This window comes from Sceloporus occidentalis, unplaced genomic scaffold, assembly GCF_023333645.1.
Source record: "Sceloporus occidentalis isolate IW3139 unplaced genomic scaffold, rSceOcc1.0.p SCAF_2, whole genome shotgun sequence".
NCBI lineage: Eukaryota > Metazoa > Chordata > Lepidosauria > Squamata > Phrynosomatidae > Sceloporus > Sceloporus occidentalis.
In genome coordinates this window covers 143328640-143353263 of record NW_028316982.1, presented here as the reverse complement: position 1 = coordinate 143353263, position 24624 = coordinate 143328640, and the positions used below count along the sequence as shown (strand labels likewise).

The 24624-nt window shown below is 38.7% G+C and overlaps 1 protein-coding gene across 3 annotated transcripts in view; it reads left to right on the top strand.

The window, feature by feature from the left end:
- Nucleotides 1–24624, top strand: part of LOC149319090 (dachshund homolog 1-like) — a 426364-nt gene that overhangs the window by 1338 nt on the left and 400402 nt on the right. The window lies entirely within an intron of this gene.

Sequence of the window (24624 nt, the reverse complement as noted above, 5' to 3'; positions counted from 1 at the left end):
TCACGGATTGCCATCCAGCCTCTGTTTAAAGACCCCCCCCCCAAAGAAGGAGGCTCCACCACTCTCTGAGGGAGTGTGTCCCACTGATAGAAGAGGGAAGGGAGCTCCGCCCACCCAGACCAACCCATTTCTGCCATGCAGCAACTCACACTCAAAGCACTTCATCTGACGGAGGGCCAGATGGAAGAGTGGGAAGGGATCCCCCAAAGGCCATCCAGCCCAACCCCAATCTGCCATGCAGGAATACACACAGCACCCCCAGTGACAGGTGGCCATCCAGCCCCTATTTAAAAACCCCAAGAGATGGAGAAGATGGACATACACCCCACACACCCATGGGCACCCACACAAACACATGGTCGAGGTGGCAGTGGTGGTGGGAGACTGTGGAGGCTTCCTAGGCTTTGCCCCCTCCGGGCACATCTTCCACCCCACACATGGAAGCATCCTTGCCAATGGGCATCTCCATGTATTTCCAATGCCTGGCACAAACACAGAAGCGACCAGGACTCAGAAAAGTTGAATGGGACTTAACAGGCAGAGCCTAGTTTGCACTTGCATCTGGGGACCCCCTCTTGTTTGAGTGGGAGATGCTCCCCAATATGAAAGGGCTGTGTGTCCTCAGATGCAGTTGGAAGAGAGTTTAGGAAAGCAGCTCTCAGAATGTGTCACTTTTCTGTTCTTTTTCAATTTTCTTTTTGGAATATTGTGACAGAATTCAAAGATATAGCCGTGTTAGTCAGTATTGTCTTGTAGCACCTTTGGGGCTAACTGGAAGAAAGAAGTTGGCAGCGTGAGCTTTCTTAGACTTAAGTCTGCTTCCTCAGATGCTTTAAATAGTGTGAGCCACTGTGGGTCCCAGTTTTGGGGAAAGAGCAGGATACAAATAAATATAACAACAACAACAACAACACACTTCTGAGGAAGGAGGCTCAAGTCTACCAAAGCTCCTGCTGCCAAGTTCTTTCATGTATTTTAAACGTTGATGCAAGATCCCTTTGCAGATCGATCCCCCAGACTTAAACAGCTGTACTTTTGAATTCAACTATCGGCACAGGGGCTCTTTCTTTTGCCACTTAGTAGTGCTGCTTTTAACAGCCTGCCTTGGGAAGCCAAGAGTGTCTGGCTTTACTGTTCAAAGACCCTGTTACAGTAGTTTGGAAAACCAGTCTGCAAAGGGACCTTGCAGCACCTTTGAAACTTGCTGAAAGAGAAAAGCTGGAAACCTAAGCTTTGGTAGACTTGAACCTACTTCCTCAGATGCACCCCATGCATCTGAGGAAGTAGGCTCAAGTCTGGAAAGCTCATGCTCCCAGTGTCTATCTTTCAGTGAGTCTCCAGGGTGCTGCAAGATCCCTTCACTTACTTCGCATATGGAAGTGAAGACCCAGGCCTGGGTTTGGTATCTAGAGGGTGATGCCCAGGGGGTGCATGGTGTATTCTGGCCTTAGAAAGCTATTGGACCAGAAAAGATGGGAAGAGGGGAGGAAGGAAGGAGGAAAGAAAGGCAGGTTTGCAGCTGTGAAGGAGCATTTTTCAAGCCTGCAGGTGTTGAGAAAAACAGCAGAGTGCTCCCTAAAATTGGAGTAACCAGAATATAGGAACCCTAGACTGGCACTGGGGTGTGTGTGTGTGTGATGGTGGAAAACAACAGGTTTCAGGACTGAGTTAAGTTCTAAAAGCATTTCAGCATAGTGGTACGAGGGAGACGTCACTAATCTTTTGACTGTAAGGCTTAGTGTTTTGTTTTGTTTTAATGCATCAAATGTTTCTCTCAGCTTTCACATTCCGACTGTTCCCCTTTCTGCTAGAAAAGAAGGGGATATAAACTAGTGAACAGGGATAAAGAAGAGAAGGAAGTGTCCGTTCTTTTTCACTTCTCAGGACAGGACACACATCTGAGTACAGTATTTACTCTTGGCCATGCTGTGTGTATTTGGGAGTGTGAGTATGGACCAGGAGTGCAGTCCTAGTAGGATCCTTCCAGGCGCTGCAAGTGGGCCCTATGGATGCCAGGGTCTCCTTAGGACTCTAGTGCTTGAAGGGAAGACAGTAATAATTGGAGACTCTGTACCGCTCTTGGTATCCCATGCACCATAAAAGGAGCAGGACTCAGTTTATCCCTTTTTGTTGTCCAGGGATGTGTGGTGATTATTCTAATTTAAGAGTCTTCAGAGGAAATCATCTCATAATTTAGGGTGCAGGATGTATTCATTCAACAGAAGGCATTTGATCCACCATCTACATCTTTGGTGTGGGCTAATATGGGAATCTCTAGGTAAAGATTTCTTTCCTTAGAGACACTTTGGTGTCATCATGTAACATTCGTAAATTGTTTCCTCCCATGCAAATCAGCTGATAGCCCACTGAGTAGTCCGAAAGTGAAACCTTATGCTACTATAGTGAATGCTACTATAGTGAATATGATTGGAGAGAAGGGTGTTGTGGAACATCTGAGTTAAGGACAAAAGAGACCTCACGAATAATCAGGACGGATTTAAACTAAGGTGATGATGAACGAATAGATTTCAACTTTCCAGAAAAAGAGTGATATAAATAAGTTTTCTGGAACTCTTATATAAATTTCCTGACCTTGCATAGCAATTTGTCACTTTAACAACTGCAAATACTTATTTGGTATGAACTCCAGTTTTACAGAGTCTTGGAGTATAATCCCAAACTTTGGGCCATGCAACGTAACCTTTATGTAGGTAAGAATGCTAAGTAAGACCACTTATTTAAAGATTTAAGTGGCTACTGCTTTCCAGGAACAAGGGCTAATAGTTACTGATACTCTAGTTACATAAAGATGTACTCTCTATGAGATAGAAAACAAATATCCATATTGTTTAGATTATAACCTAAATAATTAATTAGGTTGTAATAACAACAACTCACAGTCTCAAATATATTTTGCATCCCAGTAATAATACTTGACTTCAAAATTTGCACACAGTCTTGCTCCTTCTTCACTTTTAAGAAACCGATTGTTGCCTTTCATGTTTTTGTTTGCATTAATTCACATTTAGTTTCAAATGAATTTACTTTGAGCTGATATAACTTAATCAAACTATAATATATGAAGTCTTAAGAGAGTGGCTGATTGAATTATCCCTACGCTGTCAGTTTAACAGTTCTTAAAAGTTGTTGAAATCAAACAGTAAAAAGCAGGATCATCTATTTCATCCTGATTTGCTTGCAGCTTATCTGAATCAAAAAGGAAAGTGAGAGGTCCTCTTAAGGAAAGAACAGGTTGGGATGCTGTGATGAAAGCAGGCCTCCTCCTTTTAGTTCTGTTTGTCTCATCACATTATTTTAGGACTATACTTTATTTAACAAGTAGATGCATATAAGCATAAGAAGTGGTGGAGGGTCCCTTTTCAGTGAACGTACAAGAGCAGCCAAACCTCCAGTTTTGGGAAGGATTGTTTCAGTTGCAACCAAATGAGAAAATTCTGTTTTTCCTTGATTTTTGCTAGAAGCCTGTGCTGGTTTTAATCAGAGATTTTGAGTTATCTCATGGCATCAGACTTTTTTGTCCAGCGTTGGGATCAGTATATGTCAAGGGCTGACTATATGGCACTGGTGCGGTCAGATGGCAAACACTTTGCTAAGTGAGGAAAAACTGCGGGAGGGTTTTGTCAGGAGATGCCCATTTGTGTGAACTGTTTGTTTCTCCGCCACCTGACTTTTCATGCCTTGTTGTCCCTTGGACCATATGCAGACAGCCCAAGAGCCAGTGCGTAATCCCTTTGATCCCACTAGTACATGCAGTTGGGCATTTGGGAACCAGGTAGTGAAGAAGCGCCTCCTTTCTGCCACCTGGACAGTAGGTAACCGGAGGGGGGGGGGGAGAAGAAGAGAGATTTGTCTGAGTGGGTTGTTCTGTGTTACAGCACAGCTTGTTACAACACAGGTGGCAAGGATCCATGTTGGGAGGCAGCGGGTAGTAATTCTGCCTTCAGGCATACATTTCAGGACATCTGTGCACCCCATTCTCCTACCCACCTCTAGAGGGTCAAGTAACCCAGACAAAGGAATCCTGTGAAAATCTCCAGTTGGCAAAAGAGAGGGGTCGGCGGAGCAAAGGGAGGGAGACAAAATCTGACAAAAGGAGCCATTCCTATTGTTGAAACAACAATCTGCTTTAGAATCAGAAGTTCAAGTCTGAGGGCATTAGCGCCAAATCTTTTCGTTTTAGGACTAGGGGGTGTGTGGGGGAGGATTTGTACTCATTAGTTTGAAACAAAAATGAAACTGTTTTTGGCCTAATGAGCAGAGTATTTGGAGACTTTTAGGTTCATCGGGATAAAAAGAAAAGAAAAGAAAAGAAAGAAATCCCAGGATCGTCACCAAACAGCTGTGTATGGAACTTTAAAGATAGCTTGGCTCAACTGTTGCTATTTATGCTTTTCCCTACTTGATGAAAAGTCCCTAACAATTAATAATTTGGTTTTGTTTTACTTTTGTTTTCGCTGCAAGTTTTTAAGAGAGAGTAGCACATGGGGACATTAACCCCTGCCTTCTGTTCCCCCTCTTTTGTAATTGGCTATGTCTGTGTTCTTTCAATCTCATTAAAGCGAGTTGGAATACGTTAAGTGATTTTTAAAGGGCGAGACACGAAATACTGTAGCGTTCTTTTAGTTTGCAGTGCAGATATTGTAGGGTTAGGATGTTCAGTTGGACGCACCAAGTGCTGAAGAAGATCAGCAGCAAAAATATTATAAGCATGTTTCATTATAAGCGTGTTTCATGCACTAGTCAAACCTTTTTAAAATGCTGCTGTTGGGCATTTAATATGTGCTCTTATTAAATATGAGCTGTTTATGTGTTTGAGGGCAAGCTCCTGCACTTCCACAGACCTGTGGCATAATTCTGGAACATGCAGTACACTATACATGTTTTCCTCAGATATAAGTCCTAATGTGCAGTTTCCTTACTAGCAAGTATGTTAATCATCTAGTAGGTATGTTAAGCAACCTTAGAGGCAGTCTACACCTTCCTGTAATTGTGACTGTTTGCTCTGTTACAATTCCACACAGAGGGATTGAAGACAAATTAGAATCTGATAAACTGCACTTTCTATAAACTAAGAAATTAAGTTGGCTGAAATTAAGTCAGCAGCTACAAGCAAGTGATTTTTCAATAAATTAGGGTCTATGGTATTTTTCATCAGTGCATGTGCATTCTTGTAAAATTTTCTCCCAATTTAGAAACATTTAAGTCTTTGGTTTCTTTCCTTCCCACCTCCCTCCCTCTCTTTCTCTCTCTCTCACACACATATATACAGAGCTTTCCTTGAAAATCTCCTTTCATTTTGGAAACTAACCCTTTCTCATCTCTTGGTTGCTTTATGCACAATCAATACATACACACACACACACACACACTGAAAAATTAGCATTTATTGTTGAGCTAGGAGCATTGCTTAAAAGATGTAAACTCCCTGTTTTATGTATGTTTCAGCAAGCTGACAACCTTGAACGACATCTTATTTTGGTGCTGTGCTTTTAAAGGAAATGACAATGTTAACTATTTAGTCAAGGCTAATATACTGTTTAATCAAATGGCATTTCAAGAACGCTATTAATTTGTTGTGAATAATAATCTAATTTGGTACCTCTTTAGTGTTTGGACTCATTAGTCATCAATTGATATGAAGTATTTACAGCTCTGTGTCTGTATAAAATGTGACATTTCCTCTTGAAAAAGGTAGCTATGTGGGTTATGAATAAAGTGTCTACAAATGATCACATCTTAATGAAGCAAAGCACTTGGACATTTGAAGTCCCTGTGTAATGATTCACCGCTATATTTGTTTTAAAAAAGGATTATATTCTTAATATTATAAAGTGCTACTCAGAGAAAATCAGTTGCAGTCAGAATGTATTTATAACTAGGAGTACTGTCAGCATATTTCATGTATATTTTATTATGACAGCTGTGTATTATGTTTCTCGTTTTCATGTACATCTGAATTATATGTTCCACAGTTCTAAATACTTAGATGTAACAGTTCAGGAGTAAAAGGTGTAGATACAGGATTGCCCCTAAAATAAAATCCTGTCAACAGTGTAACATGTTAAACTATTGAAGTTGGGTACCCCCTTCTATTAATAAGAGTTAATCAATTTCATTACTTTTTCTGTACTGAATATGGTTCAAACCTGTGGATACAATTTACTGGTCCAACCAATATTGGCACAGAGTTGGCTTCCTCTGATTTAAAAATAATGTGTAGGAGTTAAAGGATGACTAGCAAGAGAACAAGTAAGGTACAAAGATGAAAAATTCAGGCTGGATGTTGGCAAAAGTCAAGTGTCCAGGTCACTCTGCATATCATGCAAGCTAAAACACCGGGATTTAAGCCAGTTTACAGTCTAGTCCTATGCAGACTTCTTTGGAAATAATATCCATTATGTTTGATTGGACTTATTCCTCAGTACGTGTGTTTAGGGGATTGTAGTCCCAGTGATGCCACTGGTGCAAGTACTCCGGTTAAGTTCCTAAATCCAAATACTCCGATTTAATTAGGTTGTGGATTGAGGCTACCTGTCAGCTCTCTTGAATGATGTCCGAAACAAGCCCCAGTGTGTTATGCAGCTAAACTTGTACTGCTTTGAATATTAGATTTCCTAATTCAATTTTTTTGTGAGTCCTGCTGCCACGCAATCTTCTTTAATCTTCAAGAAAATGGAAGTACTTTTGGATCAAACCCCATATGAATATGGATTAGTTCCCTAACCTTTTGCTGATCTTACAAGATGCTGCTCAGTGAGTACACTGACAAGTAGAGTAAAAGTGAGGAATTGCTAGTGACGGTTGCAAGTTCTTTATGTAAGAATGAGAACTAATGTTTTTGGGGAGTACAGCATATCAGTAGATCACAGGAACGGTTTTTAGGTTTTAGTTCAGCTGGGAAACTGTAAAACTGTAAAAGAAGCCAAAAGCATATCTTTCTCACTCTCTCTCTTTTTCGGAGTGCATACACAAACAGAGTTCCAAAATGAAATACTTGAATGAATTTTTTTTTTTGCTTTTCATTGTTTAATGTTAAACTGCCTTTCTTTATGAAGGTGACAGTCAAACTTATATAATTTATTGGATTGATTGTTTTCTCTGCAACATACATACTGATATTGAACCCCCAAATCTGTGTGTATTGCTTGATTTAGGGGCAAAGGAGATAATTCAGAAAGGAAACACTCAAAAGATAAGTGGTTTCAAAAACATATCGTCTCAAAATATAGAGTATGGACTTAATCATCATCACCATTCTTCATTTTTATAGCACTTACACTACATACACTATCCATGCACTATATAGCTTTCTTCCATTTTTGATCCATTCCATTTGAATTCAGAACGCAAATTAGAAAGTGAATACTATTTTAATTAAACATTTCCAGTACAATCCTATACACGTCTACTAAAATGTAAGCCCCATTGAGTTAATCTGGGCTTGTTCTGAGGTAGATTGATATACAATTCAGTTTTCACTTTGACATTTAGCTTTGCAGTGGACAGTTTTTTCAACATATACTGTACCTATATCAGATCCTCAGTGTTTTCAATATATTTCTAGACTTTTGAAAGGCTTGGCTGTATAATTATTTCGTGACCCATTCAAGTCATCAGTTGAAGTCATGTGTTTTATATTCATCATTTTGTATCAGGAATAGGAACAGATATTATTAATGACATCAACTCCCAAGAGATGTTATTGTACACATTCTCTGTTTACACTCCATTTGTTCCTTTAAAAAAGAAAAAAGCAAATCTAATTTTGAGAAACATGTACTACCAATATTTAGGACATCCGGAGACAAAACATTGTCTGCCAATACAATAGTGGAAAATTATTGTTTTAACTTTTAACATAAATCTGAGGTCATTCTTCATTTTATTTCTGTGACTCACATTGTATTTTTCTAAGCTATTATATCCAGTCATAATAACCAAATATTAATTAATACCATTGCATCTTTAATGAATATATTTCTTTGAATAGTGTACGTATTGATATTTTGGTCCAAAGAGATTACAGTATATTTGAGACAATACTGGAACATTTTTTTTTGTATAGTTACAAGTTCAGAAGGAAAAAAATAACAATTATATTTCATTATGATTGTGAGAAACAAAAATATTAAAATTATTAATAGTGGAGTTTATTCTGGATTATTTATGGTGAAACGCTTGTTTTGTTTGAATGTGGACATAGCCAGTGAGGATAAATGGTGTGGCATACATTTGGAGGTAGCTGTTTAAAGAAGTTATTTTGTTCTATTGGTCTTGTATTGTTTGCTTTTTCCCACTTGTACTTTTGATGTAGCATTCCAGATTCTGCTGCTTCATTGTCTGAAGTACAATGCATATGTCTCATGTATGATTTGTAACCTGTGACACAAGTGGAAAAAATGCATCATGTAAGCTTGGTTGTTTTTCCTTCAGAATTATTTTATTGATTTATAAAGTTACTATAACAGTGTTTTCTAGTCTATCACAGGTAAATGTTTGCTGTGTGTTTAAGCAGACATGCAAGAAGTATTTGTCTTTGATATACACATTTTTTTTCCTGTGCGGAGAGAAGAGTTCAGTGTTGAAAACATTTTTTTAAGGCAGCAAAAACAGTAGGAAATAACTGGAACTAGTCACTCCAAAATATTAAACAGTTTGAAACCACAAGGCTGGTACAAATGGTATCAAATTAGCTTTGTTAATCATTGGTTATTTAAAACCAGTATTTTAACCATCTGCTTTACATTCCATTCATGGTTTTAAAAATATGTTCATGCAAACCTTTCATGGCGCAAGTCTGGTTTATGGACAGTGATCCCCTCCTACTGCCCCAGTAATCTCTAGCTCTGCCTACTGAAATAGTAATATAATATGGGCTGACAAAACATAAATTAGTGGCAGGTTTTAAGTTGCTTAAATGTCTCCTTATGTGACAACAGTGGTCTGCAAACAACTCCCTTCCTCAGTATCAACCAGATTATCAATATCAAGCTGGAGGTATTTCTTTAGTGCTTTTTACAAGAAAGGTTTTCTTCTTTCATGGTGCATCTTTAAAAGAAATAGAAAATATTTTTAAGATTTAATTTGAACGAATGGGACCAGGCAGTTTTCATCCATCAGAAATTTGGCTCCTTTAACCTAATCCTGGTCTGATTTATTTATATTTGGTGGGATTCACATTCAAGTATGTGTCTGAATTCTTCTTGTTTGTTAATTATCTGATGGTGCTTTATCAGGGTCAGTTGATAGAACTCAGCTATAACATATGACTGAATGTGTCTGAAATAAGGAGCTTCATCTTTCACTGTGATTCCCCCCCCCCCCCTTTGTTCATCAATCTGACTCAGTCAAGTTAAGTTAGGCATAAATCCAATTACTGATATTACTAATGCCATCACTACTACTACTGAAGTGAGTTGGGGGCTGTGTCATCTTTGCTATGAATTTAGTGGCAAGTTTACTTAGTGGAGAATGAAGGGTTTCCTACCAGTTTTGCTGATTACTTTCTGGGCAACAGTGAGGACCCAGTTCTTCTGCCTTCATACCTCATAAGAGTTTCCATGCATATGTAAAGCACTAAAGCACTGGATGTACAGCAGTGGTACATTTTTATTTTATTTTATGATATAATTTTAATATCCTGTAGTAAAAAATATTTTAACAGTTCATGGTCAGGAATGTGAAATCCAATGCCATTGGTTAATTTTATCTTATTTTTTAGTTTTTATTTTTTCCTCAGTGCAAGCACTGTAAAATAAGCAATACTTCAGCACCAGGCTTAGCGGTATAGGACTGCACTTATCATTTGCAACTCTCACATGGTTTATTCCTGTATGGGTCACACTGGAGACTATTTGAGTTAAATCACAAGCACATTCACTTGAATTTAACTTCTACTGGAACCAATGGGCTTATTTTTAAGGCAGTTTATTAGCGTTGAAGTATTGTGCGATCTTTTGTAAAAGTTTACTTTTGCCAAATTTGTGATTTTTTTTCTTTTGTTTTAGTGAAAGCACGTGGCAGTTTGCGTTTGAATATGAAGGTGGTGAAAAGTCGAGCATATTTTTTTGTAAATTTGGGCCTGTTACAGACTGCCAAAATAAAGCTGCTTCGGGTCTCTTTGGAGGCATGCTATTTAAATGATGTGTGCATCCTAGGAATCCAGAAGCTGCACCAAAAGCTGCACTCTGGTGCTTAGGAATGGAGTGTGGCTTTGGTGCGACCTCCAGATTCTTAGGACCCATGCATCATTTAAATAGCATACCTCCAAAGAGACCCGAAGCAGCTTTATTTTGGCAGTCTGTAACAGGTCATTGTGTAAAATTTATACAGAGAATGGTACAACTTTATGTTCACAGAAGAACTGATTTGTCAGTCAAGAAACTGGATGCATCTTCCTTATTGTACTGCCTAGTGGTGGAAAAAACAGTAAAGGAGACTTCTGTCACAACTTATTTCCTCTTCCAGCCATTAAATGATTATCCATTTCAGCTAAAGTGATGTATTTGAATCCATGAAGGCCTAGGTAAAGTTTGCTCTGGCTGCATCCACACTGCAGAATTAATGCAGTTTGACTCTGCTTTAACTGCCATGGCTCAATGCTCTGGAATTCTGAGATTTGTAGTTTTGTGGGATATTTAGCCTTTTCTCTCAGAGAGCTGTCGTGCCACAACAAATTACAGTTGCCAGGATTCTGTAGCATTGAGCCATGGCAGTTAAAGCAGTGTCAAACTGCATTAATTCTGCAGTGTGACAACAGCCTCTGAGAATTTTTAAAGATTCACTTTGCGTTATAGTAGCTGGGACTGAAATCAAACTGGCTAAAACCAACAAAATGATTGGAAAGCTACAACGAAGCCCTTCTGCTTTATTACTTCTCTTGCTTCTAAATGGTGCCAAAGCCAGAAGTATACATGTGTGTTCACAAAATCTTGCTAAGCAATAAAGTGGGAAAGAAAAGAAACTAAAACCACAACAAACATTTTAATATATTTGGTGTATCTATATTATCTTGGAAGTTAACGCTTAGGGGTATATGCTTGAACAGACTAACTTGTAAGCATTTTACAGTAACTTATAACAACAAAAATGCTATGCATGTGTAAAGTCCAGAGACAAGACATTTTGTACTTATTTGGAGGGAAAGTCTTTAAAAGTACGTTACATTTTAAAGCGTGCTGTTCATATATCACTGAATCATATTCCCTAGTGGTTAATGCATTTGATTATTTGGTAATTCACATGTTTTTAAAAATTCCTTTGAAATAGTTTTGTTTCCTTGTGCATTTTAGAAGTGTGGATTACATATCTCTGGGTACATGCATTAAGTTATATAAATATAATCAGTATGTAGAGAGGTCTTGTAGCACCTTTGAGACTAACTGAAAGGAAGAAGTTGGCAGCATGAGCTTGTGTAGACTTCAGTCTACTTCCTCAGATGCATAAGTAAAAATAACATGCTATAGAAGAATAAGAAGTACCTCTGAGGATTCCTTGCCTAAGAAAACTCTATGAAATTCATGGTATCACTGTAAGTTCATAGGCAACTTGAAGGCGCACGTAGACACACACAGAGAAGTATGTTTGATACTGTTATGAATTTTCTTTAAAGGTCGCCAGAAAATACTTTGTTGTTGTTGTTGAGTGCCTTCAAGTTGTTTCTGACTTATGGCTTTTGATTGCTTACTACATTATAGCACTTATCTCTTTCTCGTTCTCTTTTGGTCTTTCAGAGTTTAAAGTGAAGGTTATATAATGCCACTTAACAGTTGGTATAGTGAAAAGAAGCAAAACCCAGGTTTCTCTTGTCACAGTACTTCCTGTTACATTGGAAAGTAACTTGGTGGAATGCAGGCGTGCCTTGGCTATTAGGATACTCACCTGATCTGTAGTTGTAGATGGTCAGAATTTGCAGTGCTGGAGATTCTTTCAGAAAAGAGTGTATTCCTTATTTAAAATGGTGCTTCCTTTTCACCCCATGCAAACCCTTTATTCATTTAGGATAGCAATTTTTACAACTTTCTGCTTATTTTCATATTGATTCATCTATTGAAGCATGCCTGTCTAGGTGTGGGGAACTCTTGACTGTGCTAGGAGATTTTGCGAAAGATGGTCAATTCAAACAGCGAACAAGCTGGACTTCACTAGCTTCCTAGATTTAAGCTGACAGTACACATTGGAACATGCTTGCAGTTTTATGCAGGTCGAGTCTCCCTTATCCTAAATGCTTGGGGCCAGAAGTGTTTTGGATTTTGGATTTTTGGGAGGATTTTGGAATATTTGCATAGACATAATGAGGTAGCTTGCAAATGGGACCCAAGTCTAAACAATGAATTTCACTTATGATTCCTGTACACCTTATATACACACTATATAGCCTGAAGGTAATTTATACAGAATACTTTTAATACTTTTGTGCATGAAACAAAGTTTGTGTACACTGAGCCATCCGAAAGCAAAGGTATCACTATCTCAGTCACCCATGTGGTCTGTTTTGGATCTTGAAATATTTAAGATTTAGGAATTCCAGATATAGGAGATGCAACCTGTAGTTATTTTTTTTTTTCTTCCAGAGGAGGCGTTGAAATGCAGACTAGCCACAGAGACATTGTTGGAGTCTATAATGTTCTTTGAATTGAACAGTGTTTACATGGAAGATACCAGCATTTTTGTCTTTAGGCCACCATCTACTTGAAATGGATAAAATGACTTTTTTTTTAAATAAACAGTTCACTTTTATTCTCCTGTTTCTTGAAACAAATATTTATAATCTGAAATCTTACACATACATCAGTAAGACTGAAAAACCTCATTGCCTCTGTTCGATCTTTGTCAAAAAGCATTTATGGCACGTTGTAACTGAAACAACTATTTTACCACAACCTATGGTATAATCTTATAGAGGACAGAAGGACAGCTCAGTTGTTTCCAGAAGGAGCTTGGAAAAGTTAGATTACAGCTCCTAGAATTGCTTAGCGACATGATCACTGGCCAGTCTGGCTGTAGGATTCTGGCCAGGATCATACAGGAACTTTAAGATATCGCAGTGGCAGGTTGGGTGAGCATAAAGTCCACCCTTGTTCTTTCAACAGGGTGGAGTAAGAAGGTCTCTCAGATCTTATGCAAGTGGTTCCTCTAGTACTCCTGATCTAATACTGGGGCAAAGCCATGGCCCTCACCCCAACCTGCAGTCTGGCCACCTCTGTCATCTTTGCTATGTTGAAGTCGAGATTTCTGCTCTCTTGGTTGGCTCTCACCTTTGATAACTGCGGCGCAAAAAAATAAATTCTTCTGGTTCTGACTCTATTCAGTACCATTGTTCACACTAGGAATTAAGCCGGTTTTTGGAATGCTTCTTTAAGACATGTCCTTTAGATCACCATAACTCAGGAAAGGCTTAGTTTTTTTCTCCCTCAGCCTTGATATCTCAAACAGCTGACAGTATGAAGTTCAGAAATTTCACATTTGCCACCATTCCTAAGAATAAGCTCTTTAATTTCTGCCTCTTTCTTCTATACTCCTCTTCTATGCTCTTTTGGTATTTGTAATTCTCAAGAGTATTGTAACAGATAACTAATGTTTGAATAATTTCTTATGAAAGGGAATTTGGTAAGTAAATTGGATTTTTTTTTTAAAAAAAGAGCAAGCATACTACGACTTTCTAGCATCTTCATTATATGAAGAAATTAGAATAGAACCAACATGCTAAAATGATATTTCTTGGAAAACCTTGAAAACTCCAGATAAACCTGAAAACTAATTTGAACTTCCAGGAGGAGTAATTTTTTCATTCAATCTTAGTGCCACCATCTTTGCCCCACATCTGTGCTGTAGCATCCGCATGCTGCAGCACAGACATGTTGTCTAAAAGGAATCGCTCCAGGCGGCTCCTTTTTTGCGTCATCATAAGGACTGTGATGCAGCTCTATGACAGCTCTTCCTCAGAGCCGTTTGGGCACTTGGACTCCCTTACGTCATGAGGCTGCACCCAGTATGGATGGGGCCACAGCCTTCTGACATAATGGCACCGATAGTAGGGCTCGGAGTATATGGATGCTGCGCCGAATCAAGTCCTACTATTGCCACAAATGGCCCATCTTTATCGGTCCTTAGATACCTGTGCCCTGAGATACTATCGAGAGTGCTCTGTGTGGAAATGCTGTCTATGCTGCACTGTTTTTCTGCCCAGCAGTGAGAAAGCCAGGCTTCAGGAGACATTTTCTTCCCTAATACTAAAGGTGGACAGAGTGTAGCCCTAGGACTACATGTGGCTTGAAGGCTGTTTTGAGACTTTACCCCTTTCAGAATTCTTAGGCACCCTATTTTCTGGTGAACTGCCTTACCAGAAAGCTTCTTGGAGCAGTAATTCACCTTTTTAAATAGGGACTCCACCCCAGTATAACACAAAAAATGTTTTTCAAAACCAGAAGTGGCTTTTTGTTTTGGTTTTGTGGCATTTTTGACAGTTGGTGCAACACCAGTGGACAGAGAATTGGTTCCTGGATACACCACAGTTCTCCACTCTCACTGTATTCTGTGTTTGGATCAGTTAGGCTGTACAGTGGGCTCTTGGTATCTGCTGGGGTTTGGTTCCAAGACCCCCTGTGGATACCAAAATCCATGGATACTCAAGTCCCGTTAAATACAATGGCATAGTGAAATGGTGTCCCTTATGTAAAATGGCAAAATCAAGGATTGCTTTTCAGAATTTATATTTGTTTTGAGTTTTTTGAAGCCGTGGATAAAGAATCCATGAATACAGAGAGCTGACTTTAATGCCAAATCAACTTGGACTGGGAATTGTGTCATAGCCTTGCATGCTGTTTTACCATCCCTCACATAATTTCTGTTCTTTCCTTCTTGGTTTTCACTAATTATGGTTAAATGTCCTGCCAGAATGGATGGATCATGGTTAGTCTTGGGCCTCTAAAACTTGATTTGAAATTGTTGTTTTAATGAGGCTTGTCACGTATGGTTGGGAGGCAAGTGCTTAGCTATAGTTTGAGTATCACAGAAAACTATATCCAGTGAAAGACACAAAGGAGAAGGGACAGTTTGTGAATATGGGTGGTAGGTGCTCTTCGTGACCAGAACAAATTTCAGTGTTGAGCTCCACTCAGATTATGTTAGTGCCCATTCATGATTATTATAGTTTGCCTATATCGTAGATTTTGTAAAAATGAAAGAGCACACCTTTGCATGTTTAAGTCCGTGTATCAATTTAAAGCAGTATTTAGACTTATATAAAACTTTGACACACAAAGAACTGCGTTGACTAGGGCTGGCAGTGCTTCCAGAAATCTAGCCATCATTTACTAGTGCATTATTGTAATCTTCAAAGTAACTATGTCTAGGTTTGGGATGTTTAACTAAAAATGAATTAATTTAGTACATTAAGTCATTTCATCATCAAGTAGCCTATGGAAAAGAATCTAGTCAAAAAGATATAGGGTACATCTGCACTGTAGAAATAATGGAGTTTGACACCACTTAAATTGTCATGGCTCCATCCAACATAATCCTGGGATTTGTAGTTTTGTGAGGCACCAGCACTCTTTGGTGAAGAAGGTTGAAGGCCATATAAACTACAAATCCCAGGATTCCCTAGGAGCTATTGGTGTTGCTTATACATTTAAAGAATGTGATTTGCCCTTCTTCATAGGGGCAGATACATGCTACTCTCAAAAACTTTGTCCAAGAAGGAGTTTAAACCACTTAGGGAGTGTTTAGATCAGTGGTAAAACGTTAATGAAATGTACTTAATATTACTATTGTTATTGTTATAAAAAAGCAATAATGGCTAAGTCATAAGTTCATATTTGTAGTAAGTAAACCATAGGGGGTTTCAAGCATGTGACTTGGTGAGTGCTTTTTTAATCTATGGTCCTTCTAGAGATTACATTTCAATTCCTTTCTTGAGAGAACTTTTGTTAAGATACCTACTGAAGGTCACAATGAAATCTTTTCTTTTCCTAATGTCTTCTAAATAGAGATGAGTGGTACTGTTTTCTAGCCTACTGTGGTCTTCTGCTTGGATGTTAGTGTACCAACAACTATCAAGAGATAGTCTGCTTTTGCAGTACAAAATGTAGTCGGAACTGATAGCAATTTGTAGTCTTAGGTTCCATTCCCACTTACATTTAAATTGGTTTGCGATTCGCCTTCGCTCCATTTCGGTGAATCGATTCCAAAAGGTCTGTCGTTCCCTCTATAAAAGCAGATCTTTCCATTATCCCCTTGTAATAACTTCTTTTTTGGCACGACTGTCATCCCACTAGTTTGCGCCACTTCAAAAGGCATGTCAATCATCTGTGTGTCATTGATGACATAAGCGGCAGCCCAGCTTGGGAACTATGTATTTTAAAAAATATATATTGATAGAAGATTCAATTCATTGGTTTTGAAAATACCTGCCCCGCTGAGCTGCCGATCACTCTCTTCACTCTTTCCTGGGCAAAGCTTTTGAGAGTAGCATGTATTTGCCCTTATGAAGAAGGGCAAATCCCATTCTTTAAATGAATAAGCAACAGCAATACCATTCAATTACAGTGGTGCTACTTTGTTGTGTCTGTGTGCTACAGTGTGGTAATTTTACTTTTCCTGAAACAGGAAGCATATAGAAGTAACCTTACCACTGCGAACTCTGCTACTATGCTTCAAATTGCCCAGAGATCCCAAGGGACAGAAACTTAACCTGTTTTTCTAAAACCATAGAATTATATAAATGCTAGTTTCTCCATGGGAATGTAATGAACAATTTAATCCTAAATACTGGAGCCCTTTTTGGTTAGATTTAATCAGTCCCTCATGACCACATCTGTCATGTGCTATATTCAGTCAGTGAGATTTCTTTTGGAAACTTACATAAGGTAGTTTTTCTAAATATTTAGCAGTTCCAGCACCACTGCTCTAAAGCTTTATGCAATATGTTAGGAAAGCCAACTTTGTGTTATTTCTTCTCCAGGTAGTGCTGTCACCAGAAGTGTGTCTTGCTGCATAAACTAGCTATTCTTATAAATGGTCTTTCTCTTCATAATAAAGATTGCAGTGCCCAGCAATAAGGGCACTGGTATGAGCACCTGAGACCGAACATAGATAGAGTACTGCATGAAAATGTAAAGGAGAAATGCAACATTTGAAATGTGGATGTAACAGATGACAAGGAATGATAATACTTTTGGGAATAATAAAAGCATAACCTTCTTTTTTGCTGTGATATACTGTAAAGTTGTGGCGTACTGGTTTGAGTGTTGGGCTATGACTCTGGTGACCAGGATTCGATTCTCAGCCTGGCCATGAAACTCACTGGGTGACCTTGGGCAAGTCACATGCTCTCAGCCTCAGAGGAAGGCAATGCTGAACCTCCTCCGAACAAATCTTGCCAAGAAAACCCCATGATAGGTTTACTTTACTAGAGTTGCCATAAATTAGGTTTACTAGGATCACCATAAGTCAGAAATTACTTGAAGTCACACAATAACAACAATAGTAAAACTGTTACTTTTTGCATGCTACAAGTTTGGCTCATTGTGCTTTATCTTGGACTTTACCACGCAAAGCTAAAAAGCAGACTTTTAACAGGATAGAAGTGATTTTACTTGGTACTTATCAGATGATGTGTCCATCCTTCTGCCACCCTGTTACTGCAATGCGCCTTTTCATTGATGGATAAAACTTGCCGATGAGCTCTCAGTGTCGCTATTATAACACAGGTATTTGGGTGTGAAACACCTCTTCCTTTCAATTCCAGCATTACAGCTGTTACATGGTAGGATGGAGCCTGATTCTTCTCCTCTTTCCCTGTCTCGATATTCTATAGCAAATTAACTTGGTGCCTATCAATTTTAATTTTTTTTAATCCTCGCTGTGTTTGCATCCTTACGGCAAAATGATAAAATAAACTAAAATTGCTTTTTAATTGTTTTTGCCATACTTACACAACACACAGCAAAAATACAAATAAATAAGTAAACCAGAAGGTATGGTGTTAGCCTGCTTTGCTATAGTGAGGGAGAGGATCATGCCACTCATGGCTGTAATGCTGAAAATGAAATGAAGAGGCGTATCATATGGGTGGAGGGTGAGGGGATGTTTCAAGCAGTGCAGTCATGGGAAAGAAGAGAGGTGTGATAACAAATGTTTTCAAAGTGGTGTGCTATGGTTCCCCCCCGCCCCCCAATAATGCAATAGCTGTGAGACATGTGGCTGGTGTGATAATTTCATTTTTGAGGATTAAAATGGAGGGGAATTTTGAGGGAATATTTTCAAATTGCACACCTTTTTCTTACATTTTTAAATGGATTGTTTTCTCTCTAAAGAAACAAGCAAAGAAATTAATTAATCAAACAAACACATCAAAAAGTAATGTGAAGTGGGAACAGTAATGGGAAAGAGTAATGGGGATAAATGAGTAATGGCAGAAATTATTTTTAAAAACCAACTTTCTATCCTCTGTTTAATGTCTATATTTCCACAAGGGTAAAACTGGATGAACATTTTGCTCCATTTTGGTTTTTTAAACATTGGCATGGGAATCAATAATCAGGAGAAGTGCTTTAGGAGCTGTTTCTAGCTTTCAGTTATCAGCTGGTCATCCTTGCTAAATATATATAGTGTTGTTTGAGTAAGTTGGAAATGCCTCCCCTACAGAGTGACACCATACAAATGAAAACAAAAATCAGATTCAAAAATATATTGAGACTGAATTCATTAAAAAAACCCACCATATTACTATCTTTAACCTGACACACACACACACACAAATCAACTGCTTTTTCTTCTTCAGTAGTATAGCTGGGAAAAGGTGGATCAGGGTCATTAGACAACAAGTAGTAAGAACTTTTTATTCTGAGGGCACACATTCTTTTTCTATTCAGTAGTTGAGATAGTTTGATATTTAATTACTTGCCTGTTTGTTTGTGTTAAGTAATTTCTAAAAGAACACCAGAAAGGCAAACTTTTCTAAAGTGTTTATTTTTAACAGATATATGAAGATAGATAGCCTGGTTTTAAAAAAAAAACTGGATTGAATAGACATTGTGGGTTTACATCAAAATGTAGGATGAGTTCTGATCAAAAAATGGATTTCTCAGGTTTTATATTGCCTCAGAGTTCAGGCTTAAAGGGTTCAGGGATAGACAAGAGACCATAAAGGAGATTTTTAATCCCAATTTTATATTTGGTTTGTTTTGCATTCTGAATTTGGTGTTGTTATCCATATCAAGAGACTGCGATATGGTGGAGTTATAAACTACAGTACAGTAAAGTAAAGAAGCCAGTCTCTCTCTGCTTTCTTCCCATTCCTAGGGAAGCCAAATTTCACACAGGATCCCCATGATGAAACATATGTAGGTGTGGGCTAGATATTGGCCTAGATCTGTTTTTTAACCCTCTGTCAACAGAAAGGGTTTATTTTATGGATTTGGTATCAGGACTGAATGTATTTTGTGAAAGCAATATAAGTAAAATGAAATGAATAAATAAATAAAATACCTGATAGAAGATATGAAGTGTGATATCATTTGTAAATAAAACACTAATTTCAGTCAAACAATTTAGGGGCGGTCTACACAATGGAAATTCTCCTGGTAAACGCAAGTAGATTATGATCTGACCATACTTGATTCAAATGTATTCGTCTCTCTCTCTCTCTCTCTCTCTCTCTCTCTCTGTGTAAAAATGGTTACACTCCAAAGAAAAAAGTACCACACTTTTTACCATAGTAATCTGAAAGATATGTATTATGAGTTATGTGGACTTCCTCTTCAAATGCCTTTTGCAAGGCAGAGGGTGGTCAAATGGGCATCACTGCTAACAGATTTCTTTGGTTTTAGGTACATATATGGGTTTTCCTAGTTTCCTTGGAATTTTACAACAATTTTTGTTTATTTTTTTCATACTGGGACAGGCATTTGAAACTGGTATTCAGTTTCCATTCACCTTCTTTCTAAAGGCAAAGGGCATTTAAATGGTTAAAGGTCCCTTGGAGGAAATATGCCAATATTCCTTCTCCATTGGCAAGGAGGGAGCTGCAGCATTCCCAGTGGCATCATACCCCCCCTTCTGCTTCTCCCTAGTTATTAACTCTTTCTCCTCTCACCCACTGCCCAAGAGAGTGGAGGACTAATTACATTAAAAGGCTGCCTTGGTCCTTCTAGATTTCAAGCACGGGGTGAGGGTGGGTGGAGAAGAGAGAAGCGCCTGTTTTCAGGAAACTGCAGCATACAAATAACCAAAGGGATCCAAAAGGTAGGTGACTGGAGAAAAGTACCATACTAACTTGTAGGGAGGGATACATGACAGTCTACATCCTTTGATTGACAGCCAAAAATATAATAAAGGTGCTGCGTGTAGCCCACAGAAAATGCATACATGCAAATAAGCAGGAATGAGCTCAGAAGTGTAGACAATAGGCATCAATTTGAAGGCACAAAAATCCACAACAATTTGCATAAAATACATACATGTTGCATATGCGTATAAGTCATTGGGGTCAATAATATCTCATCTGTAAGAAGAATCTGTTCTATCAATAGTAGGCCTTCAACTGGTATCATTTGACAATTTCACCATCATATTTTGGAATTGTAGCGTGTACTACCATAAAAGCAAACCATTTGAAAATATGGGCATGTAAAGGGCAATTTGAATAGCTTGTGTGTAGCATTGATCTCATAATACCTTTTGTAGTGATGTCACAGAAAGTGAGTACTTTGAGAATTATACACACTTTGTGTAGGTTCTGGGCAAAGCATCTTTGATGTTACAAAGGGGGAATATGTTTAAGATGGATTTGACACCTACTTTTATCCCTTGCACTTTATATGTATGTACCTTTTTTGTTGTCCCAGTTATTCTACAAGGGATAGAATGGATCCCCATAGCTGTAAGAGCAAAAACACCTTTTCACCACTAAAATGAGAAAGTTTAAGCTGTCTGAAATGCTACATAGCAGTTCTTACCTCATTATGGAATTATGATGTTCCCACTACCAGGAACATGATGGTATGGCAGACTGATACAAACATTTTAAGAAATATTTTCAGCGCTCTCAAAGTACCTTTGACCACATGTGACGATTGGTAAGCTGAAGACAGGAATCACAAATTGTTAACATTATTTGATAATCTTTCAAGTTATCCAATCTTGTGACTACAGAAATCATATTATGTTGTTCTCTCTTATTTTAACTATTTAAAAAGCCAGTAATGAAACAGTATGCACAACTATTTTTCTGTGTTTATTATCATGAACTATTGCTCTTTTTTCTTGACCTTTATCATATGTTGGAAATCATCAAGATGTGAGGACAGCTAGTAATTGGGCATGCAGATGCTGGAAGGAACAGTGTCCCTATTTTGTATAGTTTAAGGCAGGGCTTCATGCACTCCTAACTTTTGTGGCCTGTATTTACTTTTCTTCACTGTTTACTATCATGAAATTCAAATGGTTTAAAAAGAGTCGCCCCTTTCTCCTCTGCATCATTGGCACGGCCGTTTGGTTGCCATGCCAATGATGTGGGGACCCAAAAGGAGCTCCTTTCCATGCCTCTGCCAGGCTGCCATAAGTGGCTTGGAGCAGTGCGGACACGTCACGCGTGCACATGCCTTTTGGACATGGCATGTGCATGACATCATCATTACGTGTGCCATGTGGACAGCACCACGTAATGATGGCGCCCCACACACGTACTAGGGTTAGGGAGCGTGCAGTTGGTGTGCACTCCCAAACCCTAGTATTGTTGGAAGCTTTATGGCGGTGTGTAACAGCACAACGATAAATTAATTAGCTAAGGGCTGAAACAGACATCCATAAAGGGGTGGCTCTATACCGCCCCTTTGAGTGCCAGATTAGGGCCGTGACAACCACATGCCACAGCTCCAGTCTGGGGGAAAGAAGTGACAAAAAGCTGCTCCTTTTTGAGGCAGAAAATAGGTGCTCTTTCTGCCACGGCAGTCTTTTCAGCATTTCTGCAGTGCAGCGTGTGAAAATGCCATGCCGCAGAGTGATGCTGTCTGCTGTGTGGTCAGCAGTGTGGCATGACATTGACTTGGGGGAGGCATCAGGGCATGTGCCGTACCCCCACACCACCCTGAAGCTGATGCTTTTTGCCAGTCTCTTTTGGCCCTAAATTAACAGTAATCAGTACTTTCCATTGGTATTTTGGTAGAACATGCACTTGTTAATAGCTCCTTCCTGCTTGTCAACATAGCATATCATGAATTTTGACTGTCCCTTATTGCTGTTTTGGAATCCTGGCAACACTACACCTAACAAAATGCATTGATTTTGAGTGTGATGGAATGGTTAAAAACCAGGGGCAGACACAATGGTTCACACATCTCATCTTTAGCTGATGAAGCAAGAATTCCGTTGATATACAAAGTTCCATTTTGACTGCGGTGACTTATGGTAACATATGCTGGACTAGGTTTAGACCAGTAAAGATATGTGAAGCTCCCTGGTTTGATAGATCATGCCCCAAACTGAGAAGTGAAGGAGCTGGACAGAAGACTTATTAATCTCTCCACTTAAGAACTCTAGATACAAATGTGACCAGTGTCTTTTGTCCAATTGTTTGTCTAAGTAAAAGGGAAAGTAAAAGGGGGTTATATGGATTTCAGGAACCATAATGTAAAAGAGTTATCTATTGATTCTTGAAACAAAGTTGGAAATATTCACTTTTACGCCTCTTAATTTTTTAAAAAAATGTTAAGAGCTGTCTTTCTTTACACAGCTCCTTTGTTGCTAACTGCCATCGAACTGACTCCAATCTATAGCAGCTCTGCGAATGAGAGATCTCCAAGTCACTCTGTCATCAACAGTCCTGCTTAGGTCTTGAAGATTCAGGGCCATGGCTTTCTTGTTTGAGTCTACTGACCTCTTATGTGGTCTTCTTTTCCTATTGTCACCTACCTTACTGAGCATTATTGTTCTTTCTACTAAGTCATGTCTTTATATGATATGTCCAAAATATGATAGTCTCAGTTTACTCATCTTGGATTCTAGGAAAATTCAGGCTTATTTTCCTGTAGGACCCATTTATTTGTCTTTTTAATCTGTAGAACTATTCACCAGACCCACATTTCAAATGAATTGACTTTCTTCCTCTCAGCTTTCTTCACAGTCCAGATTTGACAACTGTACATAGAAATTGGAAATACAATGGCATGAACAATCTTAACTTCAACAATTAATTATACATCCTGACACTTTAGGATCTTATCTAGTTCCTTCATAGCTGCCCTTCCAAGTCCTAGTTTTGTATTTATTTCTTAACTTTACTTCTTAACATTTTGATTAATGTCTGAACCAAGGTATAGAAAACCTTGAACTAGTGTCTTCATTGGTTCCTTTAAAGAGATGTAAATAATCTGCGGCTATTATTTTTGTTTTATTAATGATCAACTGTAAACCTCATTTTGAATTTTCTTCCTTGCCTTTCCTCAATAATTGTTCCCAGTTGTCATCTCTTAAATCTTTGAATTCTTACATTCTTCCTCCTTCCTTCAAGTCTAATCTTGCTCTACATATGTTGTTCAGTGTACAAGTTAAACACAAGGTGATAAAATTCAGCCATGCCTGTCCCCTTTGCCAATTACAAACCGTTCCATCTTTCCATATTCTGTCTTGGTGGTAGCCTCTTGTCCTGAATACAGGTACATCACAAAAATAAAATGTTGCAGTACACCAGTTTCTTCACATGCGATCAATAGTTTTTCATGATTTACACAATCAAAAGCTTTGCTATAATCTATAAAACACAGGCTGATTTTCTTTTGAAATTCTTTGGTGTACTCTATTATCTAACATATGTTTGCAATATAATCCTTAGTTCCTTTTTGTTTCCTTAACCCCTTTTTGAACACTTGCTATGACTCTCTCGATATATGTTCAGGTCTTTGTTGTAGAATTTTGAGCATCACTTTGCTTGCATGGGAAATTAACATGATGGTCCTGTGGTTACTGCAATCCCTGATGTCCACTTTCTTGAGGATTGGAATGTATATTGAACATTTCCAATTTGTGGGACAATGGCGGGTTACAAACCACCATAAAATACGTATTGACTACGTATTAGGGTTAGGAAGGGGCGTTGCTTCCACACACCCCCAACCCTAATACGTAGTCAACACAGAGAATATGGCGGCGGCCGTTCCACACGGCCACTGCCGTATTGACATAGCGGATGCTGTGCGTCCGCACATCACACGGTGCTTATGACGTTGTGAGTGCGCCATTGGCGCCTCGCGGCATCATAACTGCGCCGCAGGAAGAAGCTCCATTTTGGAGCTTCTTTTTTGCTCTGCGCGGTTTGGCTGCTGCGACTCCCTCGTGGAGCAAACAGCAGCGCCGGGAGACCGCCGCAAAGCGGCGGTTTGTAACCCACCACTATTTTGTTTTCCATAGTTGTTGACAGATTTCTGTAAGAACTACATTAGATTCTAAGTCTGTAGCCTAAAGCAGCTTTATTTGGATGCTATTTTTTCCTGGTGATTTATTTCTCCCAAGTGCTCTGAGTGCAGCTTCCACTTCACTTTCTAAAATTGTAGCTCCATTCTCAAACCACTCAAGGTTCTTCCTTGAATGAATCTGGTTTCTCTT